This window comes from Rattus norvegicus, chromosome 15 (assembly GCF_036323735.1).
Source record: "Rattus norvegicus strain BN/NHsdMcwi chromosome 15, GRCr8, whole genome shotgun sequence".
Lineage (NCBI taxonomy): Eukaryota > Metazoa > Chordata > Mammalia > Rodentia > Muridae > Rattus > Rattus norvegicus.
Window position 1 is genome coordinate 103,161,454 of NC_086033.1, and position 27,415 is coordinate 103,188,868.

General features: G+C 39.2%; 1 protein-coding gene and 1 long non-coding RNA gene across 2 annotated transcripts in view; one reads left to right on the top strand and one right to left on the bottom strand.

The window, feature by feature from the left end:
- Hs6st3 (heparan sulfate 6-O-sulfotransferase 3) overlaps positions 1-27,415 on the top strand; it is a 719,306-nt gene that overhangs the window by 473,034 nt on the left and 218,857 nt on the right. The window lies entirely within an intron of this gene.
- Positions 1-27,415, bottom strand: part of LOC102546571 (uncharacterized) — a 55,251-nt gene that overhangs the window by 7,028 nt on the left and 20,808 nt on the right. Inside the window, exons 2-3 of the long non-coding RNA XR_596301.4 lie at positions 4,849-4,956; positions 863-1,021 (exon numbers count right to left, since the gene is read on the bottom strand). This is a non-coding gene — a long non-coding RNA (uncharacterized LOC102546571). The remainder of the gene's footprint in view (positions 1-862; positions 1,022-4,848; positions 4,957-27,415) is intronic.

The window sequence follows — 27,415 nt, forward strand, 5'->3', positions numbered from 1 at the left end:
ATTGCATAGGCAATCGCTGATCTTGGGGGTGAATTTGCTAGAACACCTAAATTCCAAAACAAAAGAACTTACATTAATTAAATTTCCTACTAAGTATATGGGGAAAGCCCTATTTGTTCACGTACATTTTGAGAAAGCATTGTCTCTTTTACCTGTAACTTTGAAGAGAGAAGAAACTAGAAGTTCTGTGGTACAATATATTCAAGAGACAAGGTTAGAGGCCACAGTGATGTTATGAGCGCACGTGCAGTAGATAAACAGGTACATAAAATAGTGAAGAGGGTATCTGTGCAGAGAGCTCAGGACTCCTTGGTACCATTGTTAAGGTTTGCCACACACATTTATCTTTCATCTCTGTCTACAACTGATCTAAAATGAAAGTTAAGGAATTAAAAGGGAAGCCCCTAGGAGCAACTGGAAAGGAGGCAACCAATATTGTGGTATTTTCAAAAAAGTTTTGTAAGAACTGGATCAGAGGTAACACATTTAAATAACACAGAAGTGGACTTCAAATTCACAATAATGAATTACCAGTGGAAAGATTCATGTGCTGTGATCCATTATGCTTCGTGGAGTCTGTTGAAATGTCTGCCCTCTGACTCTCCAGGTTACCAAATAGGGTAAAGGGCAGGGCAGATAAGATAGGCACATTTCCAAGTCTATAGTGTCCATGTAAATATTCTTTTCCTACATTCACGAGAAGAATGCTTAAAATTTGCTATTTCACAAATGAAGGTTTTCTTAGGAATCTTATAAACTTAGCCAGTTCTTAAGAATGCTTGCTCTTGAGGTGAACTGTGGACTCTGTAGGTTGGTGGCTTTGTTGACTGGTTAACTTAGTATGGATGTGTCAAAGACTAACCTGTTCTTTTTTGATGTCCACGGTTGTTAGCATTGTGAAATCCTTGCTCTGGAACCATTACATTTGTTTATCTGAACTACCCATGAAGAGAGAACACACATGGCTCCTGGTCTTCTGGGAACTGAAATTTGTCCATTCTTTAGTAATTGCTTGGAGACTCTATGAATCCATTTTATTTTTAGGTAATTAATAATACATACAGAGAGAGGGGGGAAGAAGAGGAGGGAGAGGGAGAGAGGGAGAGAGATTGAGATTATAGACATTATTTCTGTGTGGTCCTCAAAGTCTGTCCACATAAAACTTCACAAGGTCCTTTAGAAAACCACCTCATTAACTTGAAGGAATTCTCTAAGACAGGCATTATTATTTTATGTTTCATTTTATAGGAGTATACTGTGTCAACACTTTCAGTGTTGTTATAAATAACTAATAATTATAGGTGCTTTGGGGAGTGAGGGATTTTGTAAGCAATAAACATGCTTTTGGTTTGCATATCCTTTCTGATTAATGCACAACCTTTGCCACTCATTCACTCCATCCTGGTTTAATTGTGGAACATTTTAGCCTTAATTGTAGCCGTAAGTTTTTATGCCACACAGATTCTTTACTCATACCTCTTTGCCCACTTACTGCTTAATGTCATTTGTATCCCTGCACCTCTAAATATCAACTCTCAGAAAGGCTTTCACTGATATAAATTACACTTTCCATCAGCGAGGCTGGTGGAGTTATTACCCCAGGTGATCGTGACGTCGAATTAGAAGTGTGGAGCATGTTAAAGGAATACAGGAAGCAGTACATGCTCTCTTGTGCATCCTCCATTACAGGTCAAAGAGCTGAGATACGGTGATATGAGGCTTGGGAAGGGCTCTGTCACACTTAGATCCAACCACCCACCAGTTCTTGGAGGTCAGCAAGGACCCCTGCTCTGGTTCAGTCAATGATCATGTATAGAACACCTGGTGCAGCAGGGGCCCGACTGTGTGTGAAATGGTGGGAAACATGCCTGCCCAGATGAGAGAAGAATAACAGAAATATCAAAAGTAATACAGTGACCATGTACAACAGGGTAGATGGACAGCCTCCTGGAAGAGGTAGACAATCTTGCCCCTCGTTACAGATGTCTCGTTATAGATCATAAAGCAATGACTTGGCCAAAAGTGTCATTGAACATAAATAAGAGGGCGCTTATCTGGTTATTCTCTGAAGAGCTGATACGTAAGCTTGGGTGTTAAAGAGGAATAAATTTCATATATGGAAGAGAAAAAGGCCAGAAACTAAATTCATATTGGCAAGAAAATGATTGGCAATGCACCAGTGAGGTAGCACATAGCCGAACTCAGGATGAAACTCTAGCTGACAAAAGGCTGATGGTTGCAAGAGGAGTGTTGATACCTCCTTCCACCACAGCAGCGTGTGAGGCTCCCTTTTCCCATCTACACATGTCAGAATGTTCCACTGCTCCATTGTTACTTGGTTTGTTCACCCTAATCTGTGACGTGTGAGCTATCATGCATGTGCACAGATGTCAATAGAAACAAAGCAATAACCTTCCACAGAGAAGAGTCAGCTCTGCCCCACCAGGGAAGTTCTTACGGAGACATGGGCAGACCAGTTCTACAGCAGTATTAAATGAGATGACACAATACAAGTACCGGACCCATAGGGTAAGGTGCAAGCAGATCCAGGGTCAGGCAATAAGTAATGGCGATTTCAGATTTGGGGTGCATAAAAACACTTGAATATAGACTCTGGCGCTGAAAGCTACCTCATTGCTAATCTGATATAAGCTACACGCATCGCTGTGGTCTATCACAAAGAGAATGTAGAGGAGTGCCACATCTTCAGGATCAGAGGTCTGGATTCTAATCCAAGCTAGGCTATTAAATTGCCCTGAAGGCATTTGCCCTGGCCCTCTTCTCCCTCTGTGCACATATTAGGCATTAAGCAATGTTCTTCAGGGATGGAGGAATGGAAGAATAGTTACAGCACTGGTTTCTCTTCTAGAGGACCTGGGTTTGATTCCTAGTACGCTCACAGAGGCTCTCAGCTCCATGGGATATGATACTTCTGGCCTCCTCAGGGAACAGACATGTATGCAGTACAGAAGCAAACATGTAGGCAAGCACCAATACACATAACATAATATCTAAAACATATTAAGAAAATGTTGTGGGTTCCTATGGGGAAATGAAAATCAGTAATTGTTAGTGTCATCATTGCTTATAGTAGTAAATTATTACCACTGTGACTGATCTGATAATTTAACACTGGGTTACATCTCACCTGTCTACTCTCTGTAGCAAAAGGGGTGTCACATAAAGTTTGAGCTAAATAAGATGTAATAGCACATTTTTAATGTGCTAAAATATTTTCAAATGCTTTCCAAAGTCATTTGCATATAAATAATTTGTTGGCTAATTATGGATATTATTCTGTTATTAAAATAATCCCTAAAGGAAATATGCTTGACAGTCTCTAGTAGTTACATTTTGTTATTTTTACTTCTAAAATAATTGATATGTTATGTACAAAAGTGCTTCAATTTAGACGTTTTAACCAATTGTCTCCATCATGTATACTCTTTCTCAAATATTCTGAATCAATGAGTCTTTGGCGGATTAGTTTGACCAATTCATTTATTTATCTTTTCTCCTTTTCATATGTATGTCTGTGTGATGTACATGTGTCTATATAAACATTTTTGCATGTTTAACATGTATGTGAGGATGCTCACTCAAGTACATGTGTGCATTTGCATGTGGAATTCTGAAGTTAACGTCAGCAACCTTTCTCAGTTGTTCTCCATTTTATTCCTTTTGAGGCAGTGTCTCTCAATCAAACCCAGAGTTCATGGATATGGATGCTCTTGTGGGCCAGATCATTCACAGAGTGCCTTTTTTCTGCCTTTCAAATTTGGAACTGCAGGCTAGCCAATGCTCTTCTAGAATCTGCTCATGCTCTAGGGATCTAAATGCTGGTCCTCTTGCTTAACTGTCAAGCTCCTTAGCCACTGAGCAATCCTCCAGCCCCAGTTTACCCAGTTCTTGAAAAACTTCTGTTTTTGAAGTCTGTGGATTTCCTTTAGTGTTTTAAAGACAGAGGTAGAAGAGAAATGCTCTAACACCATAATTCTTTACCTTCCAAGAGGCATAAATACACACAAAATACAAAGTATATTATAACATTTCCATTCCAATTGCAAGAATCAAAAACAATTGTGATACATTTTATAACTCTGGGGGGGGGGCATGGTGTATGTGTGGATGCATGCATGTATGTGTGTGACTTTACAATGCTTGCCTTGGCATTTATATTTAATTTACTATCTCATTCTTGGAAAACATTATTTTCAGAGTCACAATGGTACCTCACCCTGAGTATGTGACTTCTTGAGAACATGGTGTAGATGAAAGATTCAGACCTTAAATAGCTGTACTGAGTTCAAATTCCACTTAAGCCAGTGTACCAGCATTCTGCACCTCACTAAGATTAGTGCAAAGGAGAATCTCAGACTCACTTTCCTGATCCTACTGCCCCCTCAAGCTCTCCCAGTCTATTGCTTTTACATATCCCCTTAACATAATATATTTTTAAACCATTCTCAAAATGGGCAGATATTCTGTTTATCCTTTTGCTGTTGCTTAGATACAAGTTGACTGTATCCCCTGTGATGTACATGATTGAAGCTGGGTCCTCATCCGTCAGTGGGATGATGCAAACATTAGCTCTGTGGCCTAGTGGAGGCTCTATGGGCTATTGAGGCTCCAACCCCTGAGAGCAGTAATGCTAGCCTTTTGTGCTAGCACTGGTTTCAGGAGAATGAGTTGTTTCAGTGCACTGTCCAGGGACCCTTTAATGTTCACAATAGAAGAATGTGGTCTCTCTTGACTTCTTTCCTGTCTATGCAGTGACTTTCTCCAAACTGAGGAGAGCCAGCACCCTGCTCTTTATTCCTTAGATCTATGAGGCAAATAATCTTTTACCTTGTGTGCCCAGTGGCCAGTTCTGGTGGTTCTTCTTTCTTTCTTGGTTCTCTCTTGAATGTAAGCTGGCAGGGAGGAGCATTGGCGGGAGCAAGATATTTAAGGTTGCTGTATAATAATAAAAAAAAATTTACCTATCTTAAGTCTAAGCCACTTTGCTGCAGTATCTGACCAGCCTGTCCAGAGTTCCTTTGAGGCCAGAAGCTGCAGTCTCTGGCATGAACAACTCATCCTAAAACAGCAGGAGGGAAAGGGGGACAGGATCAGGTGTGGGAGGAGACAGGGGAGAAGTACAGCAGGTCAGAAATTGAACTGAACTCTGTAGCAGTGAGGGATGAGGAACAGGAGGTAGCCACTAGAAAGTTCCAGATGTCAGGGACCCAGCAGGTTCCCAGGACCAAACAGGGATGGCATTAGCTGAAATACCCAACAAAGGGGAGATAGAACCCATAGAGACCATATTCAGAGGTTAGGTATGGACCCAGTTGAGGGGTGGGGCCACCCACCCATCTCAAAAATATTAATCCAGAACTGCTCCTGTCTAAAGGAAATGCAGGGACAAATAGTCGACCAGAAACTGCCCCACCTATGGATCCAGCCCAATGGCAAACACCAAATTCAGATGCTATTGCTGATGCTAAGAAGTGGTTGCTGACAGGAGCCTGGTATACCTGTCTCCTGAGAGGCTGTGTCAGAGCATGACCAATACAGATGTATACAGACAGCCATTGGAATAAGCATGGGGACCCCAAGGAATAAGTTAGGGGAAAGACTGAAGGAGCTGAAGGGGTTAGCAACCCCAAAGGAAAAACAACAATATCAACTACCCAGACCCCCTTATGTCCCCAGGGACTAAACCACCATGGAGGGACACATGGCTACAGCTGCACATGTAGCAGAGGATTACCTTATCTGGCATCAATGGAAGGGGAGCCCCTTGGTCCTGTGGAGGTTCATAGTCCCAGGGTAGGGAAGTGCTAGGGCTCTGAGGCAGAAGTGGGTAGTCAGGTAGAGGAGTACCCTCATAGAAACAGGGAGATGGGGGAGGGAATAGGTGGTTTAACTGGGAAGGGGGATAGCATTTGAAATATAAATAAATAAAATAACCAATAAATTTTTAAAATAAAAAAGACAGCAGGTGATTAAGTAATAGATGAATAGCTAGAGCTTTTTATCTCTTGTCCAGATGCCTCTCACTTCTTATGCTAGGGGGATGTTGGAAGCAATAAACCTCTGTTGAACCAGGAGAAGAGAGTCATGCTAACAGAAAGAAAAACTTTTACACAAACAAATATTGAGTAAACTCACATAAATTTATATACAAATTCATGCATACACATTCATAAATATCCATTAATACAAGTTGGGCCAAGATTTCATACTATCTCATTATTATATACTTAGACACACACGCACAGGCACATGCACATGCACATGCACACACATCCACACTTACATATGTATATGGAACCAAAGACCAAAGGCCAGTGCAGAAAGAACTCACTCATTCTGGATGAAAAGTGAGCACCTATTTTTATTGCATAGAGAAAATAAAAGCTTCTACCCTTTTATTGCCAAATGAATTAAAACCAAGTTTGTAAGAAGAAAGCTTTTTTCCTTAATAAGACTAAGCCTGCCTATTATTAAGAAAGGACCTGTTCCGTCCCAAGGCAAGGAAAAGCCTACCTGCTCCTTCTGCTCTCTCTGCAACTTCCTCATTCTCCCTCTTTTCTTTTGTATTCTGTATATTGCTCTCTTAATTTTTTAAATTGTCTTATAATTCCACTCTGCATTCTCCTTCTAATCTTGCTCTCTCCTCCTGCTCTGACACAGCAACGCTCTTATTCCCAGTGCCTTTACTTCTAAGTTATTCCTGAGTCCAGTGGTGTGTAAAACGTTCTCCAGTTCTGTCTCCTCTCTTTGTCCATAACACTTACAATACATGATCACATGGTAAAAAGTTCACAACAAGTTAACACATAAATAAAATAAGTTTTACAACCTGGAATGTTTACATGCATATCCATTACGAGGAAGTTTCTGGCTAAATGTTCATCACCTGTCAACCAGCTCTACAGATTCATGGAGCGTTAAATACTATAACTCTTGTCACTAAGTTATTAGTGAAGTTTTGTATAGATAAACCCAGTCAATATTTTATCTTCTGTCCTTGCACCTATAGTAAATCCCTTGCACCTATAGTAGTTCCCTTTGGTTAATTGTTTCACAACCTCTTGGAATTTGTTCTGAGTTGCAGATGCCATCTTGCTACCTCAGAAGCAATTATCTCATGACACTTGAAGCCTGGCAGATTCTCAGTGCAGTTTTGACATCAGGGAGGAATTAATAGCAGTCCTATTATAAAAGAGCTTAATAGTAACTAATATACTTTTAGAAATTCTTATAGGATCATCATTAAGAATTAAGGAATCATCTATTTGTCCATATGGCATCACTATGACACAGTACATCATTGTTACTCTGCAGAAGTCTGTTTTAAAGGGTGGGCTAACACACACACACACACACACACACACACACACATATATATATATATATATATATATATATATATATATATATATATATATATATATACATGACCTCACTACATATATATATGTATCCTTGGCCTTGCCTTAAGGAGCAAATCCAATGGAGATTTTTTTTAAGCCATGGCATAACCATCTCAGAAAGATCACCTGCTAGTTTTCAGCTTCTACCTGATGGCCCCTGGTACTTGTGTACTTTTAAAATAACAGCATAAAACAGTAATACCATTTATTTAAACAAAGGAAGAAATCAACAGCAATGATAATGAAAACATGCACCAACAAAAGCTGTCATCAGGGTAAAAGTCATTCATCTAAGTCAATAAATTTTAGTGTTGTAGTTGGGCTTTGTTTGTTGGTTTGGGTTTTGTTTTTTCCTAAATGAAAGTACTGAAATTGTTACCTTTTATCTGCAGTTAAAACGTTTAGTGACCACAATTGGATCCTGGTTGAAAGTTACCTGATATTGATGCTAGAGTGTGAAGAATCTTAGGAGCCCTTGGAATGCCCATGTGTTGTGGCAGGATTGTATGAATGATGTTACATTAGTAAGTTCCATGACAGGGAGTATCAACTTCCTTGGATAATTGTGGACTGCTATCTCATGCTTGAATCGATAATTTTCTCTTAGGTGAATGATTTCATTCCTTTTTATTAAGATCATTTCCTATGAACTATCTTAAGAAACTGTCTTCTTTCCCCTGGGGGAAAACATTCTTCTAAGTTGCCTCTGAGATGTTGTCTTATATGAATCTTATTCATTAAGAATCTTCACATACCCTCTCTCTCTCTCTCTCTCTCTCTCTCTCTCTCTCTCTCTCTCTCTCTCTCTGTGTGTGTGTGTGTGTGTGTGTGTGTGTGTGTGTGTATGTGTGTATATCTAGAATCATTCATGAAGAATGCAAGCCATCCTATTTCGTACAACATTTTCTGAAAGATTAGGCACGGCCTATCCTGTTATCACTTTCATCTTCCCTAACCCACTCTGAATAAAGTAGTGAAGTCATGCATGTTTGCTACTTTATTCAACACTTTGATTTTCTTCTGAAATGATTGTAGCCTCTGGGTGAGTTCTCAGTAGTAACTACATTTTAAAATATTTTATGCTTCATGATTATGACAACACATTAAGAGGAACTGATCTAGGAAAACAGACTTCTTGCTAATCCCTAATGGCCTTCACATTAATTATTTTTTATTTCAACCTTTAAAAATTACAGGTAATTGTTTCATAAGAGAACTCCTTTTGACCTCTGTCTTCAAGTCTGATTCTATATTAAATACTGTGAAGTAAATAATTTTGGCATAGTAGTTTAAATATATTTGTACACCTGCATATATACTTAAGGGTTTTTTTTTTAAAGAGGATAGACACTTCAGTCATCCACCTGTGCTTGAATACATACTAATCCACACAGTTCTTTGTTTCTTTATTTTAAGCTTTTTATAACATTTGAGTAATTTTTTTCTACAATGATATAAAACTGGAGGTATGTATTTGAACAAGCTCATAGGAAGGGAGAGCAAAATGAAAGAAATTTCAGTTTTTATTGGTCATAGAATCAAATATATCTCTAGAATAAAATAAAGTGATGTGGTTTAGAAATGTTTCATCAAGTGCCATTAACAGACTCTCTATAGGGGATTGCTTGGTCTGTTTTTTTCATGTAACTTTTTGACTAGTTAATTTCAGGAAAATTTTCCAATCTTAGATTATAAAAGTATCAAATGCTAAAAGTACGACATTCAGTCACACTTTTCAGTAGCATCACTTTTTTCTTTCTTTTTTTTTTTTAGAGTTTTTTTTTTAATTTTTCTTTCTTTTTTTTTTATTAACTTGAGTATTTCTTATATACATTTCAAGTGTTATTCCCTTTCCCGGTTTCCGGACAAACATCACCCTCCCCCCTCCCCTTCCTTATGGGTGTTCCCCTCTCAAACCTCCCCCCATTGCCACCCTCCCCGCATAGTCTAGTTCACTGGGGGTTCAGTCTTAGCAGGACCTAGGGCTTCCCCTTCCACTGGTGCTCTTACTAGGATATTCATTGCTACCTATGGGGACAGAGTCCAGGGTCAGTCCATGTATAGTCTTTAGGTAGTGGCTTAGTCCCTGGAAGCTCTGGTTGCTTGACATTGTTGTACTTTTGGGGTCTCGAGCACCTTCAAGCTCTTCCAGTTCTTTCTCTGATTCCTTCAACGGGGGACCTATTCTCAGTTCAGTGGTTTGCTGCTGGCATTCGCCTCTGTATTTGCTGTATTCTGGCTGTGTCTCTCAGGAGCGATCTACATCCGGCTCCTGTCGGTCTGCACTTCTTTGCTTCATCCATCTTGTCTAATTGGGTGGCTGTATATGTATGGGCCACCTGTGGGGCAGGCTCTGAATGGGTGTTCCTTCAGTCTCTGTTTTAATCTTTGCCTCTCCCTTCCCTGCCAAGGGTATTCTTTTTCCTCATTTAAAGAAGGAGTGAAGCATTCACATTTTGATCATCCGTCTTGAGTTTCCTTTGTTCTAGGGATCTAGGGTAATTCAAGCATTTGGGCTAATAGCCACTTATCAATGAGTGCATACCATGTATGTCTTTCTGTGAGTGGGTTAGCTCACTCAGGATGATATTTTCCAGTTCCAACCATTTGCCTACGAATTTCATAAACTCGTTGTTTTTGATAGCTGAGTAATATTCCATTGTGTAGATGTACCACATTTTCTGTATCCATTCCTCTGTTGAAGGGCATCTGGGTTCTTTCCAGTTTCTGGCTATTATAAATAAGGCTGCGATGAACATAGTGGAGCACGTGTCTCTTTTATATGTTGAGGCATCTTTTGGGTATATGCCCAAGAGAGGTATGGCTGGATCCTCAGGCAGTTCAATGTCCAATTTTCTGAGGAACCTCCAGACTGATTTCCAGAATGGTTTTACCAGTCTGCAATCCCACCAACAATGGAGGAGTGTTCCTCTTTCTCCACATCCTCGCCAGCATCTGCTGTCACCTGAGTTTTTGATCTTAGCCATTCTCACTGGTGTGAGGTGAAATCTCAGGGTTGTTTTGATTTGCATTTCCCTTATGACTAAAGATGTTGAACATTTCTTTAGGTGTTTCTCCGCCATTCGGCATTCCTCAGCTGTGAATTCTTTGTTTAGCTCTGAACCCCATTTTTTAATAGGGTTATTTGTTTCCCTGCGGTCTAACTTCTTGAGTTCTTTGTATATTTTGGATATAAGGCCTCTATCTGTTATAGGATTGGTAAAGATCTTTTCCCAATCTGTTGGTTGCCGTTTTGTCCTAACCACAGTGTCCTTTGCCTTACAGAAGCTTTGCAGTTTTATGAGATCCCATTTGTCGATTCTTGATCTTAGAGCATAAGCCATTGGTGTTTTGTTCAGGAAATTTTTTCCAGTGCCCATGTGTTCCAGATGCTTCCCTAGTTTTTCTTCTATTAGTTTGAGTGTGTCTGGTTTGATGTGGAGGTCCTTGATCCACTTGGACTTAAGCTTTGTGCAGGGTGATAAGCATGGATCGATCTGCATTCTTCTACATGTTGCCCTCCAGTTGAACCAGCACCATTTGCTGAAAATGCTATCTTTTTTCCATTGGATGGTTTTGGCTCCTTTGTCAAAAATCAAGTGACCATAGGTGTGTGGGTTCATTTCTGGGTCTTCAATTCTATTCCATTGGTCTATCTGTCTGTCTCTGTACCAATACCATGCAGTTTTTATCACTATTGCTCTGTAATACTGCTTGAGTTCAGGGATAGTGATTCCCCCTGAAGTCCTCTTATTGTTGAGGATAGCTTTAGCTATCCTGGGTTTTTTGTTATTCCAGATGAATTTGCAAATTGTTCTGTCTAACTCTTTGAAGAATTGGATTGGTATTTTGATGGGGATTGCATTGAATCTGTAGATTGCTTTTGGTAAAATGGCCATTTTTACTATATTAATCCTGCCAATCCATGAGCATGGGAGATCTTTCCATCTTCTGAGGTCTTCTTCAATTTCTTTCCTCAGTGTCTTGAAGTTCTTATTGTACAGATCTTTTACTTGCTTGGTTAAAGTCACACCAAGGTACTTTATATTATTTGGGTCTATTATGAAGGGTGTCGTTTCCCTAATTTCTTTCTTGGCTTGTTTCTCTTTTGTATAGAGGAAGGCAACTGATTTATTTGAGTTAATTTTATACCCAGCCACTTTGCTGAAGTTGTTTATCAGCTTTAGTAGTTCTCTGGTGGAACTTTTGGGATCACTTAAATATACTATCATGTCGTCTGCAAATAGTGATATTTTGACCTCTTCTTTTCTGATCTGTATCCCCTTGATCTCCTTTTGTTGTCTGATTGCTCTGGCTAGAACTTCAAGAACTATATTGAATAAGTAGGGAGAGAGTGGGCAGCCTTGTCTAGTCCCTGATTTTAGTGGGATTGCTTCAAGTTTCTCTCCATTTAGTTTAATGTTAGCAACTGGTTTGCTGTATATGGCTTTTACTATGTTTAGGTATGGGCCTTGAATACCTATTCTTTCCAGGACTTTTATCATGAAGGGGTGTTGAATTTTGTCAAATGCTTTCTCAGCATCTAATGAAATGATCATGTGGTTCTGTTCTTTCAGTTTGTTTATATGATGGATCACGTTGATGGTTTTCCTTATATTAAACCATCCCTGCATGCCTGGGATAAAGCCTACTGGATCATGGTGGATGATTGTTTTGATGTGCTCTTGAATTCGGTTTGCCAGAATTTTATTGAGTATTTTTGCGTCGATATTCATAAGGGAAATTGGTCTGAAGTTCTCTTTCTTTGTTGGGTCTTTGTGTGGTTTAGGTATAAGAGTAATTGTGGCTTCATAGAAGGAATTCGGTAGGGCTCCATCTGTTTCAATTTTGTGGAATAGTTTGGATAATATTGGTATAAGGTCTTCTATGAAGGTTTGATAGAATTCTGCACTAAACCCGTCTGGACCTGGGCTCTTTTTTGTTGGGAGACCTTTAATGACTGCTTCTATTTCCTTAGGAGTTATGGGGTTGTTTAACTGGTTTATCTGTTCCTGATTTAACTTCGATACCTGGTATCTGTCTAGGAAATTGTCCATTTCCTGAAGATTTTCAAGTTTTGTTGAATATAGGTTTTTATAGTAAGATCTGATGATTTTTTGAATTTCCTCTGAATCTGTAGTTATGTCTCCCTTTTCATTTCTGATTTTGTTAATTTGGACGCACTCTCTGTGTCCTCTCGTTAGTCTGGCTAAGGGTTTATCTATCTTGTTGATTTTCTCAAAGAACCAACTTTTGGTTCTGTTGATTCTTTCTATGGTCCTTTTTGTTTCTACTTGGTTGATTTCAGCTCTGAGTTTCATTATTTCCTGCCTTCTACTCCTCCTGGGTGTATTTGCTTCTTTTTGTTCTAGAGCTTTTAGGTGTACTGTCAAGCTGCTGACATATGCTCTTTCCTGTTTCTTTCTGCAGGCACTCAGCGCTATGAGTTTTCCTCTTAGCACAGCTTTCATTGTGTCCCATAAGTTTGGGTATGTTGTACCTTCATTTTCATTAAATTCTAAAAAGTTTTTAATTTCTTTCTTTATTTCTTCCTTGACCAGGTTATCATTGAGTAGAGCATTGTTCAATTTCCACGTATATGTGGGCATTCTTCCCTTATTGTTATTGAAGACCAGTTTTAGGCCGTGGTGGTCTGATAGCACGCATGGGATTATTTCTATCTTTCTGTACCTGTTGAGGCCCGTTTTTTGACCAATTATATGGTCAATTTTGGAGAAAGTACCATGAGGAGCTGAGAAGAAGGTATATCCTTTTGCTTTAGGGTAGAATGTTCTATAAATATCTGTTAAGTCCATTTGGCTCATGACTTCTCTTAGTCTGTCTACATCTTTGTTTAATTTCTGTTTCCATGATCTGTCCATTGATGAGAGTGGGGTGTTGAAATCTCCCACTATTATTGTGTGAGGTGCAATGTGTGTTTTGAGCTTTAGTAAGGTTTCTTTTACGTATGTAGGTGCCCTTGTATTTGGGGCATAGATATTAGGATTGAGACTTCATCTTGGTGGATTTTTCCTTTGATGAATATGAAGTGTCCTTCCTTATCTTTTTTGATGACTTTTAGTTGAAAATTGATTTTATTTGATATTAGAATGGCTACTCCAGCTTGCTTCTTCTGACCATTTGCTTGGAAAATTGTTTTCCAGCCTTTCACTCTGAGGTAATGTCTGTCTTTGTCTCTGAGGTGTGTTTCCTGTAGGCAGCAGAATGCAGGGTCCTCGTTGCGTATCCAGTTTGTTAATCTATGTCTTTTTATTGGGGAGTTGAGGCCATTGATATTGAGAGATATTAAGGAATAGTGATTATTTCTTCCCGTTATATTCATATTTGGAAGTGAGGTTATGATTGTGTGCTTTCATTCTCTTTGTTTTGTTGCCAAGATGATTAGTTTCTTGCTTCTAGGGTATAGCTTGCCTCCTTATGTTGGGCTTTACCCTTTATTATCCTTTGTAGTGCTGGATTTGTAGAAAGATATTGTGTAAATTTGGTTTTGTCATGGAATATCTTGGTTTCTCCATCTATGTTAATTGAGAGTTTTGCAGGATACAGTAACCTGGGCTGGCATTTGTGTTCTCTTAGGGTCTGTATGACATCTGTCCAGGATCTTCTGGCCTTCATAGTTTCTGGCGAAAAGTCTGGTGTGATTCTGATAGGTCTGCCTTTATATGTTACTTGACCTTTTTCCCTTACTGCTTTTAATATTCTTTCTTTATTTTGTGCGTTTGGTGTTTTGACAATTATGTGACGGGAGGTGTTTCTTTTCTGGTCCAAACTATTTGGAGTTCTTTAGGCTTCTTGTATGCCTATGGGTATCTCTTTTTTTAGGTTAGGGAAGTTTTCTTCTATTATTTTGTTGAAGATATTTACTGGTCCTTTGAGCTGGGAGTCTTCACTCTCTTCTATACCTATTATCCTTAGGTTTGATCTTCTCATTGAGTCCTGGATTTCCTGTATGTTTTGGACCAGTAGCTTTTTCCGCTTTACATTATCTTTGACAGTTGAGTCAATGATTTCTATGGAATCTTCTGCTCCCGAGATTCTCTCTTCCATCTCTTGAATTCTGTTGGTGAAGCTTGTATCTACAGCTCCTTGTCTTTTCTTTTGATTTTCTATGTCCAGGGTTGTTTCCATGTGTTCTTTCTTGATTGCTTCTATTTCCATTTTTAATTCCTTCAACTGTTTGATTGTGTTTTCCTGGAATTCTTTCAGGGATTTTTGCGATTCCTCTCTGTAGGCTTCTACTTGTTCTCTAAGGGAGTTCTTTATGTCTTTCTTGAAGTCCTCCAGCATCATGATCAAATATGATTTTGAAACTAGGTCTTGCTTTTCTGGTGTGTTTGGATATTCCGTGTTTGCTTTGGTGGGAGAATTGGGCTCCGATGATGCCATGTAGTCTTGGTTTCTGTTGCTTGGGTTCCTGTGCTTGCCTCTCGCCATCAGATTATCTCTAGTGTTACTTTGTTCTGCTATTTCTGACAGTGGCTAGACTGTCCTATAACCTGTGTGTCAGGAGTGCTGTAGACCTGTTTTCCTGTTTTCTTTCAGCCAGTTATGGGGACAGAGTGTTCTGCTTTCGGGCGTGTAGTTTTTCCTCTCTACAGGTCTTCAGCTGTTCCTGTGGGCCTGTGTCTTGAGTTCACCAGGCAGGTTTCTTGGAGGGGAAAAATTGGTCCTACCTGCGGTTCCAAGGCTCAAGTTTGCTCGTGGGGTACTGCCTAAGTCCTCTCCGCTGTGGCAGCAACCGGGAAAATCTGCGCCGCTCTTTCCGGGAGCCTCCGTGCACCAGGGTTCCAGATGGCGTTTGGTGTTTTCCTCTGGCGCCTGGATGTGCACAGAGTGCAGTCTCTTCTGGTTTCCCAGGCGTGTCCGCCTCTCTGAAGGTTCAGCTCTCCCTCTCACGGGATTTGGGTGCAGAGAACTGTTTATCCGGTCTGTTTCCTTCAGGTTCCGGCAGTGTCTCAGGCGCAGGGGTCCTGCCGCTCCCGGGCCCTCCCCTACGGGAACCCAGAGGCCTTATACAGTTGCCTCTTGGGCCAGGGATGTGGGCAGGGGTGGGCAGTGTTGGTGGTCTCCTCCGCTCTGCAGCCTCAGGAGTGCCCACCTGATCAGGCGGTGGGGTCTCTCTCCCACGGGGTTTGGGAGCAGAGAGCTGCTGCCGCATCACTTTTTTCAACAACTACTGTTTGAATGTCTCTGGAATGCCCAGAACAATTAGAAGAGGCACCAAAGGCGCCTGTCCTCAGAGAGCTGAGGAAAGAGAAGGATAGGGCACACACTCATCTAACACTGCCTATAGAAGTTACCTGTGTTAATGTTTTAGAAAGTGACTCAAAAAAAAGAAAAAGAAAAAATATTTGGACTGAGGAAGAGACAATTCAATAGGCCTGGTAAGAAAACCTAAGCTTAGGATAACCGAGGAGACAATGAGATGTTTGGATTATAGGCCCGACTGTTGGGTCCAAGTTGCAGAAACGGACGGAGCCTGTCAATCTACTGAATAGTATTGGTTACATCACAACTGCAGGGCAACTCACAGCACCACTCTATGTTTTATCCCATGTTCTGTCCCAAGAGAAAAATTTCTCTCTGCCTCTAACAGTTGCAGCTAGGAGGAATGCACATAGATCTGTCTGGCATCTTTAGGTTCCAAATGTTGTATGTTTCTCAGATTGTAAAGATATTACTCTGAAAGTCAAGTGTTGACATTGGTCTTTGATAAAAATACCTGCTGGTCCGGACTCAACAGTTTTTAATTCCAGACAATAAGAAGCAAATTTGGGACAATCAAGTTTGAGACTGTCCTGAAGTTTACAGGGAATGAAACACAAGGTTTTTGTGACAGTGCAAGAAATTAGTAAGAATCAGATATTGATAAAAATCGAACCTATGGGATCCAAACAAACACCTTTCTAAAAGAAATTTTGAAAGAAGTTACAAAGCTTATAAATATTAATTTTACATATGAAAATAAAATTGGAGGAAAAAACCTATCTGAGAATTTTGAATTTAGGTGTTAGATTGATAAAGTTAAAAAAACAGGAAGATACACATGTATCTGGTAAAATATTATATACTATATGCTACATATAAAATACAAATTATGTATATAGTAAGATATGTAATTATACTACATGTAAAATACAAAATATGTATAAGAAAAAATACACATTTGTGTGTGTTTGTGTGTGTGTGTGTGTGTGTGAATCATCAGAAGGATATTTCAAATCTAGTTTGAGACATTTAAGTAATAGAAAGCATAAATGCCAAAATAGATCAATTACTTTAGCAAATTATCTATCTAAAAATAATGAAGATATGTATATTTATACACAGTCTTCCACACATAGAAACCACTCATGCAGAGCCTTTTGTTTTTGAACTTGGGAAACATAACGGGTTGGTTCATTCCCTAAATATGTACCACTTTGCATATGTGCATATTCATCCACTCATGAATGCAGAGCACTGCCAAATTTTGTACATAAAAATAAAGGAAACCCAGTTAAATTTGGACCTTTGAAAAAACAATGAATCTTTTTTTATAACTATATCACGAATATTGCTCGGGTCTTACTTGTATCAAAAAATGACATTGACATACACAGCTTATTGGACTCTTGTGTCTCATTTGGCAATTCTGAAGGGATATGTTCAGGGTATCCTGTGTCTCTAGAACCCCACCTACCATCCTCTGGCCCAGTAGTGTCTACTTTTGTTCTTCTATAGGTTGTTCTCCACCAACAGAGTGAAGGATATAGAATCTCTCTCTTCTTTGCTTAAAACTTTTAATTTTTTACTTATTCATGTTACATGCTCCTCTATACATGTCACTGCCTCCCTCTCGATGACTCCCTCCCACAATCCTTCCTCCATCCCCCATGCCCTCTCCTCTGAGTCAGTGAGGGCCTCTCTGGGTTTCCCTCCATCCTGATGCTTCAAGTCTCTGCGAGTCTAAGCACTTCCTCTCTCACTGAGGCCAGACAAGGCAGCCAAGCTAGTACAACATATCCCATAGACAAGCAACAGCTTTTGGGAGAGACCCCATTCCAGTTGTTCAGGACCCACATGAAAGCCAAGCTGCACATCTGCTACATATGAGTCCGGCCCATGTATGCTCTTTGATTGGTGGCTATCTTTTAATGGTTAATCTTTGTCCTTAGCATAAAATGTTAACCCTTTATTATGACCCACAATGACATAGTTTGTATTTTCTGATTAGCCTCACCATGCATAGGCTTTTATTCTTCACACTGGCTAAGTTCAGCCCCTTTACTCTTAGCTTTCTTCAACAACTCCAACTAACTCAAACCTCAAGACTTTCAGATTTGCTTACAGATAATTTTTTGCTTACAGAATAGTTTTTGTGAGCTCAGTGGGACTTCCTCAGAGAAGCTGACATGGATCACCCTAAAATGTCTTCTTCACACCATTGATGCTTTGGGTTGAATAATGCTTCATGTGAAAGGGATGTCTTAGATATTACAACATGGTCTGTCGCACCTCTTACCCCACCCCCCATGCCAATTAAAGGTATGTTGCTAGATATTACAAATTGTAACTAGGGGTAAATCATCCTTGGGAATTACCAAAGGAGTCATCACCTTCTGTAGGTATTCTATCCCATCTCTCTGCTGATCTGACTTACAGTCCCTGTGAATATCTGCAGTTATTCTATTTGCATTTGTAAACTGCCAATCAGTCCCTTCACTCTTGCTAGAAGAGACACTTCATATGTGTGAAGGTTGTTTTATTCAACACTACTGTGCCTTTGTATACGCTTGGCACATATAGATGATCAATAAAGGGTCACCAGCTACATGAATAATATTAAGAGGCTTTATTGAAACCACCTAGCTGGTGCTGATAGGCTAAGATGAAGTAATAGCAAACAAGACGTGACCCCTTGTTTCCACAGTCTCCTAGAGAAAAGCAGTCATGAACTCCAGAAGAGACATAATAAGATGTATAACATCAAAAGGGTTCCATCATTTGGTAGAAACTTCAGGAGGGGCAAACGCTGATTGGAGGGGGTAAGTTAGTCTCAGGCAGCCCATTCTGTCATCCTAGGAACAATACCACCTAAGCTATTAAGATCTCACCAACAGAGCTGAGAGTAATCACTGGGAACAAACCACACAGAGAACTGTGGGAAGGGGTCCCACAGGTTAAATTCGGGTACTTTTAACACAGGAGGGGGACAGAGAATGATGTTAGGAGAATCAGCACATATAAATACATCTTCTATGCTAGGGGAATGATCAGTGGGAAGCTACCAAGGACTTTATTTGCACATGGAGGTTGGAGGAAGGTCTATAAGAAACATATGTTGACATATATTTATTGGGATGCACATTGTTAACTATAAGGTAACGTAATCACATACTAATTTTCAGGACTGTATGTGAAACAAATATGAAGGACTATTTTTAGGGTGTTTGTTTATTTTCTGAGACAGTCAATAATGAAAGCACGGTTGGCTCACTGAGAAATTCGTAAATGCTGACTGTAGAGCTCTGCATATTTTTTATAAGAAGCAGTTCAAGAACGAGTCCCTTAGAAATGACTGTAGTCAGAGAGCCCCTTCTTCCACTCATTGTCCTCGTCGTCCTCCAAAGCAAGCCCTTTGCTGATTTCCATCCTTACAGAGTGCACTGCAGCCTCTGAAGTCCATACAGAAATTATACAGCTCTCCATCCTGCTCCTGCCCACCTCACAGTGATCGCCCAGGTTGCCGCGATAGAGGATAATTTCTTACATTCTTGCATTGAACCGATGTGGGTTGCTTCCTGCCTTTACTTTTGCTAAATAGCACTTCTTTGAACACATGTATCCATGTGCTCTGGAGGTAAATGCACAGACTTGGAAGGGAAAAAGCTGGTGCCTGTATATCGAGCTGTAATGTATACTTCAAAAATAGGTTCCCAGTGTTCGATTCTATTTTCACAGATGAGCATTCTGATTGCTCTACACCAGTAACAAGATTCTTAAAACGTGTTAAGTTGTAGAATTAAGGTTTCATAAAAAGAAAAGTGTTGCCTTAAGAGAAATGCCAGCTAGTCTAATAATTTTATGTGTGCTTGGCATACTTCAGAGGTTTTTAACGAAGCTGATCACTTCCTTTGGTACAATTTTACCCCTGTGCCTACTTAAGCCTACTTCAGACCAGATAATAGTGGCAAGTATCTACCAAGTCTAGAAAGTCTATGCTATCGCTGGGATACTGGGACTGAAAGAGCAACTTGGGCTGTAACTGTGTGATCCTTCTTTAAGTAAATCATGAAAATCACTGCTGCTTCACACAAGAAGTTTACAAGGTCACATGAATGCTTGCTTACTGTGCATATGGTAGGAACTGTGCATTTCAAGTTAAATATAGGAGCAGTTCTGGCTGTAAGAAATAGCTTAAGAAATCAGGAGAACTATAAATGGCCATCTGCTCCATTCTCCATTTTTATTTGCTGAATTAACCCAGTGCAATATTTTAATGAATAATGGGTTGGTATTCCATCTGCTCATTAATTTTTTTTGCACTATACAATAATCCATCATTTTTACTGAGTGGAAACAATTTGCTACTTTGTAAAAACATTTAAAAAAAATAGAGACAGTGGATGTAATTCCACTTTCCTTTAATTTTAAATGTATTTGGTGATGGGGATGCTGAGTGTTTTTTGAGTCAAGGTACCTGGAAATGATTTTAGCTGAGGATGATGATGTATACTGAACGATACCTAGATAGCTATCTCTAGCTTACAATCGACGTGTTGTTTGAGATTATGTAGAAAGACAAGAACATGTCTAAGGCTAAAGGTTGCACAGATGCATATGACCTCGATGGTAACACATTGTCAAAAGGAGTGTAAGAAGTTCTTTATAAATAATGTAAAACACATGTCACTAACGAACTGAGCTTACAGCATTTCAACTCTGTGCTCAGTGCTGTGAATCTGCAGTAAATCTGAACGGGGCGGAGAGAGAGAGAGAGAGAGAGAGAGAGAGAGAGAGAGAGAGAGAGAGAGAGAGAGAGCGCACATACTCACATGGGAGAGCATGCACTCATACACCTGTCTACATTTAAATTAAAATTTTACCGAAGTATTTTTTACCCCATGTTTTATTGCTGCTGTCTTTATTTCTCTTATGCTGGGATGGAACCTTATATGCTTTCAGGCTGTTTAAGGGTTGTGTGTCTGGGAGCAGATGTCAGTTTAATGGTGTCCTTAAGGCCTGCTGTGCCATAAGTAGATTTCCTGAAACAGGGTTTGACCAGAGGGTTCAAACCGACATTTAGAAATCCGATGGCTGCAGCGAGAGGCACACAAAGGGAAGGGTCTTTAAAATAGCCCAATATCGACAGTTTTAAAGATTTCTATATCATTACTAAATATTTTCTCCCTGGGAAGTTTTCCAGCTCAGTCAGTCTTAAATATTTTAACAGAAAAAATTTAAAGCCCCTACTCGGCGGCTTCTCAGTTCTTTAGCCACAGGGTGTTCCTACCTGTCAGTGAAGATTCATCATTTCCCATAGAGATGTGGTCTTTTGTGAAGAAAGAATGGTAGATAATTATCTAACAATATTTATATGAATTGGATGAGGATAAAACACATTACTATTGTCTTGAAAAGGATGGTTAAATCCTAAATATTGTGGCCTAATGTATTAATAATGATGTGTAGAAGTAGGCAAACCACCAGAGACCAAAGGTTAATCCTATCACACCATATCATACCTTTCGGGGTAGATGATTGATGTCATAGCAGTTAATTCCTCGGGATTTGTCTATGAAGTCTTATATACACATATCCTCATATGCATTACAAACTCATCTATTCATTACATGCTCCAATATATACTCTACTACATACTCATTCTATACTTACTGATATACTCATATGCTTGCTCATTTACCCATATTATATACTAATATATACTCATTGTATATTAATATACTCATTATATACTTATACTATATACTAATATTATATACTCCTACTTATATTTTGGTCCCAAACATTGCTCATGTGTTCTTCAGATTATTAGCTAGAGTATTTAGTGGAATCAAAGTATCCTTTCTCATGTATACAATAAATGATATATGTACTTGAAGAGAATGTTCCTTGGTAACGTGAAGACCAAGCCAAACCAGGGCTCCCAGACAAATACACAAACTACAGACCTCCAATCAAACATGCAAACAAACCATAATACAACCCCCCAAAATCACAATCACACAAAAGAAAATTCCCATAAACAAACAGAAAACATAGAAACCAGAATCCCCAAACAAGCAAGCAAGCAAACAAGTGAACAAACTCAACTCAGGTAAATTAATTGAGTCCCATGTTTAAGTGTTCTGTTTCTGGTGACTATAAATATAAAAATGACTGGTACCCAATGTTCAAGGAAGGCCCTCCATATTGGCTTTATTTTGGAGAATTTTCACTTCTTACTTTTTTACATTTTTTGTGAATTTGGTTTGGTGATAGACCAAGACTTTTCTTAACACCTACTGTTCAGAAAGACAGACATCTTACCAGGACTCATGAGAATAGAGAACTGTGCCAATAAAAGCATCAGTAAGACTAATATAATATACCAACATATGCTAGCTGATTCCTCCTTTATATATCCTGATGGTCATAGAAAGATTTTCTTCAATTCCAAGGAAAGCGTATGACATAGAAAATCATTGTTACATGAAAATATGCCTATGAATTGAGTGGAAACAATTTCACTAAAACATGGTTTAGCTTGAAACATAAATTTTTTAGTGTTTTGATTTACTTTTCCCTGATGACTAATGAATTGAACAGTCCTTTAAAGATTTCTTAGCCATTAGAGATTCTTCTGTTGGGAATTCTCTGTTTAACTCTATATCACATTTTAAAAATTGGGTTATTCGGGTGGTCATTGTCTAACTTCTAGAATTCTTTATAAATTTTGGGTATTTGCCTTCTGTTGGGTGTAGGGTTGGTGAAGATCTTTTCCCATTCTATAGGTTGCCACTTTTCTCCTTTTCTCCTGTTGGTGGTGTCCTTTGACTTACAGAAAGTTTTCAGTTTCATGAGGTCCCATTTATTAATTGCTGTTCTTTCTGCCTGAGCCATTGGTGTTCTGTTCAGGAAGTTGTCTCCTGTACCAACAGTTTCAAGGCTATTTCCAACTTTCTGTTCTATTAGATGTAGTGTATGTAGTTTTACATTGAGGTCTCTCATCCACTTGGACTTGACTTTTTCACAGGGTGATAAATATGGATCTATTTGCATCCTTCTACATGGAGACATCCAGTTACCATTTGTTGAAGATGCTCTCCCTTTTCCATTGTATGTTTTTGCCTTTTTGTCAAAAATCAAGTGTCCACAGGTATGTGGGTTTATTTCTGGGTCTGTGGTTCAATTCCATTGATCAACCTGTTTGTTTTTATACCAATGCAGTTTTTGTCAGTATTGCTCCATGGTATAGCTTGAGGTCAGGGATGGTGATTCCTCTAGAAGTTCTTTTATTGTACAGAATTATTTTAGGGTTTTTTTCCATATGAAGTTGAGAATTGTTCTTTCAAGGCCTGTAAAGAATTGTGTTGGAATTTCAATGAGAATTGCACTGAACTGAAGATTGCTTTTGGTAAGATGGCCATTTTCACTGTTAATCTTACAGATCTGTGAGCATTGGAGGTCTTTCCATCTTCTGATATCTTCTTCAATTTTTTTCTTCAGAAACTTGATGTTTTTGTCATACACATCTTTCACTTGCTTGGTTAGAGTTACATCAAGATATTTTATATTATTTGTGGCTATTGTAACAGGTGTTGTTTCCCTAATTTCTTGTTCAGTACATCTATCCTTTGTGCAAAGGAGGACTATCAAAACATCTCTGAGATTCAACGTCACATCCATTTGAATGACTAAGATAAAAAAACTTAAGGGACTGCACATGCTGGCAAGTATGTGGAGCACGGGCAACACTCCAACATTGCTGGTGGGAGGGCAACATAGTTTAACTACTCTAGAAATCAATTTGGTATCTTCTCAGAAAATTGGGAATCATTCTACCTCAAGACCTAGCTATACCTCTTCTGTGAATATGCCAAAAAGATTCCACACCACACCACAAGGACACTTGCTCACTATGTCAATAGCAGCTTTATTAATAATAGCCAGAAACTGGAAACAACCTAGATGTCACTCAACTGAAGAATGGATAACGCAAATGTGGTTCACTGTCAAAATGGAATACTCCGCTAATACTCAGCTATTAACCACAAATACATCCTGAAGTTTACAGGCAAATGGATAGAACTAGAAAATATTTATCCTGAGTTGGTTAAACCAGACAAAAATGGCATGCAAGGTATATAAGTGGATATTAGCCATAAAGTACAGGATAGCCACGCTTACAATCCACAGACCCTAAGAACAAAGATAACAAAGGGGGCCCAAAGGAGGTCAAATCTTTCTCAGAAGGGGAAATAGAATAGACATTGGAAGTTGGATTGGGGGGTGCTGCTTGGGAGAGAGGCTAGAGTAGGAAGCAGAGTGGGGAGATCAGGTATAGCGAGGACAAGGGAGAGAGTTGGCAGAAGGGGTGCATCTCTAGGACATGACAGAGACCTGGGATGAGGGAGAGGGCCCAAGGTGGCTATGGGGTGACTCTAGCTGATACTCTCAGCGTGGGGTTTATAGATCCTGAAGTGGCCACTTCATGCAGCCAGGCGGGATTCCCAGTGGAGCAAGGAGGACAGCAACCCACCCACCAAAACTTCCACCAAAAATGTGTTCTACCTACAAGATGTGCAGGGACAAAGATAGAGAAGGGATAAGAGGGAATGGCCAACCATTGACTGTCCCAAATTGAGACCCATCCCATGGGGAAGAACCAATCCCTGGCAGTATTAATGATACTCTGTTATGCTTTCAGACTGGATCCTAGCATAACTGTCCCCTGAGAGGCCCTACTCAACAGCTGATGGAAACAAATGAAAAGACCCACAACCAAATATTAGGTGGACCTTGGGGACTCTTGTCCAAGAGTTGGGGAAAAGATTGAGGAACCTGAAGAGGATAGGGACTCAATAGGAAGACCAACATTATCAACTAACTAAGCTCCCAGAGACTGAGCTACCAACCTAAGATCAAGCATGGACTGGACCTCGCTCCTCCTCTGCCTACACATATTTAATAAATGTGCAGCTTGGTCTTTATAAAGGTTCCCCAAGAACTGGGGCAGGGGCATGGGCAGGCCCAGACTTTGTTGTCTGTCTGTGGACCACATGCCTCTGACTGGCCAGCTTGTCTAGCCTTGGTACAAGAGGATGTGCCTAGTCCTGCAGTGACTGATGTGCATCTGAGTACAAAATCTGTTACCTTTTTATGCTATTTTGAAAATTAAACTTTTAAATTGGAAAACTCTCAGTTCTGTGCCTGGCAGAGTTTGAGCTAAAAGAAAAAAACCCAGTAACTGTTTTATATAGTAATTCTATGCCAAGTTAGAATTATTTATTTCATCTTAAACAAAAATGTAGAGTGAGAAGAGAGGCTTATGTATAAATATCAAACATGTTAGGGGGTTTTTCAGGACATTGCTGATTCTCTTGTTCCCAATGTGTTTTATCTTAACACCCAGGAGTGTTGGAAATGGGCATTATTCTTCCTCTCAATCAATCCATTGATAGCTAATGTTTAAGCTACTATTGGCATTTCCTGAGTTCCTGTGTGTAATTGTCTGGTGTACAGAAAACACAAATTATGCCTGTGGCTTGAAATCCATTAGAGAATAAATTACATTTGTCAAACAATAAAAAAAAATCTGATTTTGAAACATGTTCCAATAAAAGTACTGTGTTGATTATGGTGTTAATGAGAATACCTTCTTAGCGATTGAATACTATATACAATCAATGTTTCACTTCCTCCTGTCTCAAAGCACATAATTTGTAGTTCCCTGAAATAGAAGAGACAGATAGTACCAGATCTTTGTTTTATAGCTCATTCCCCAGAGAAGCTTATACTGTGCTGGAAAAGAAATGAAAAAATAAAAACTTAAGACATATTGTCTGAACTACCCTAGAATAACATAGAAATTTTTTAACCTTATCAAGTAAAGCTCAAGGGTATTACCTATATGATCAGGCACAGAAACATATCAGGCTTACAAACAAAGAAAAAGTAGAGATGTGTCAATTCCACTTTTTATTATTACTTTTTTCTTATCTGCTTTTTCCTTTTCTTTTTGACCTTTCCTCTTCCTCTAATACTTGCCTATCAACATTTTGTAAATGAGGAGAATAAATCTATCTATCTATCTATCTATCTATCTATCTATCTATCTATCTACCATCTATTCCCTATCTATATTTTCTGTGAAATAAAAGTAAGGTTAACATTTTAAAGAGAACATCAGAGAGTTTATATGACTTTTTTCCACATTGAGAAGTATTAAAAATATTTATTTTATGCCAACAATGATATGACTGCCAATTTAGTGCTAGTAGTATGATAGGGCCTATCAAATTCTTCACATTAGCAGCTCTGTTTGCAAAGGTCTTCCTGTCTATTTAGTGAAATAAGACAGAGAACAAATGTGAAGGTAATTTAAGGCCAAAAAAATGATTACAATAGTATAAAACACAAGGTCTTCTGCAGAAAGTATTAAAAGCATTATGTCAGAGAGTGGGGCAGCGGTGACTCAGTGAACCGAAGTGTAAGTTTTTCTTAGGCATACGAAAAGACGAATTAAATTCCAGGGGTATCACAGGAAAGACAGCTTATGAGGGTTCAGGGGTCACGATGATCTAGCTTGAGGTAGAGAAAGAATTGGGGCATTAACAGATAAGGCTTTGAAGAGTACATGCAGAGCACTGGGCTTCACACACAGGCAGTGGACACAGAAGACTTCTAAGGAGGCAAGACATTTGACTGTGTCAATATTCATAGACATGGACTCCAGAAGGAACAATGTGGAGATGGTAGGCACTTAAGAAACTGACTAATCAACTAAGAAATGGTAGGGGCTCAATTTCCAAAGCTCATAGAGGAGGACTAGGAGGGGCTTGGCATAGGAGCTACAGTGACATGCAAGCAGGACTTGATCTTCATGACTCTACCAAGAAGGTGAAAAGTGTCTTGATGGGGTCCTTTTTTATAGCTTGCCAAACTTTCTAACTTCTATCTGTGGCCTATATTCTAAGGCTGAAAAAGAAGGTGTTTGTCTTAACTTCTGTGTCTCCACTCATCGCCAATTTCATAGCTCATAAGATTTTCCTCAGGTAGGTTAAACTTAGCTTTGGCTCCAAGCTTTTCAAGCTCCCCCTGGACTCAGCCATAAACCTCCTTGCTAGGCTCCTTGTGGGTATCTCAAAATGAAAACACTCCCAACTGAAGTCAAACTCACACTTCGTGTGTGTTTTCATCCCACTTTGTGTGATTTAACTAATAATTATTCCATCCTTTAATGAGTTTTGAATCAAATCTTTTGAGTCAACATGGACTTCACTCTCACAGCAGCTAGATGTGTCCTTTCAAAGAGAACATCTAAAGAGCTGTAGACGTAACTTAGCGATAGATCACTTGCCAAGCTTGTGAAAAGTCCTGGGTTTGATTCTCTAGTACCACAAAAATAAACCAGAATCTACTGGGAATTAAAGTGGACATCTAATAACATCGTTCCTTTCTTCAAAGCCACTTCTTTGTCCTTAATGATGGCACTTGGAATGCAATCCAGAATTTTTCCTACTGTAAGTCTTGGTATGATCAACTCTTCTATCTCACTTCAACCTGGAATCCTGACACTCTAATCCTCAGTGGCTTGCTTCAGATGCTCTACTTGGTCTCCTTAGGGCAATGATTACTGTGTAAACTAACTGTCAACTATTCAAGTACAACCTAGATAAGTGAAGAGAACCTGAATGAGGAATTATACAAGTCAGGTTATGCATATCTGTAAAGGATTGTTGTGATTACATTTCTTGGTGATGAAA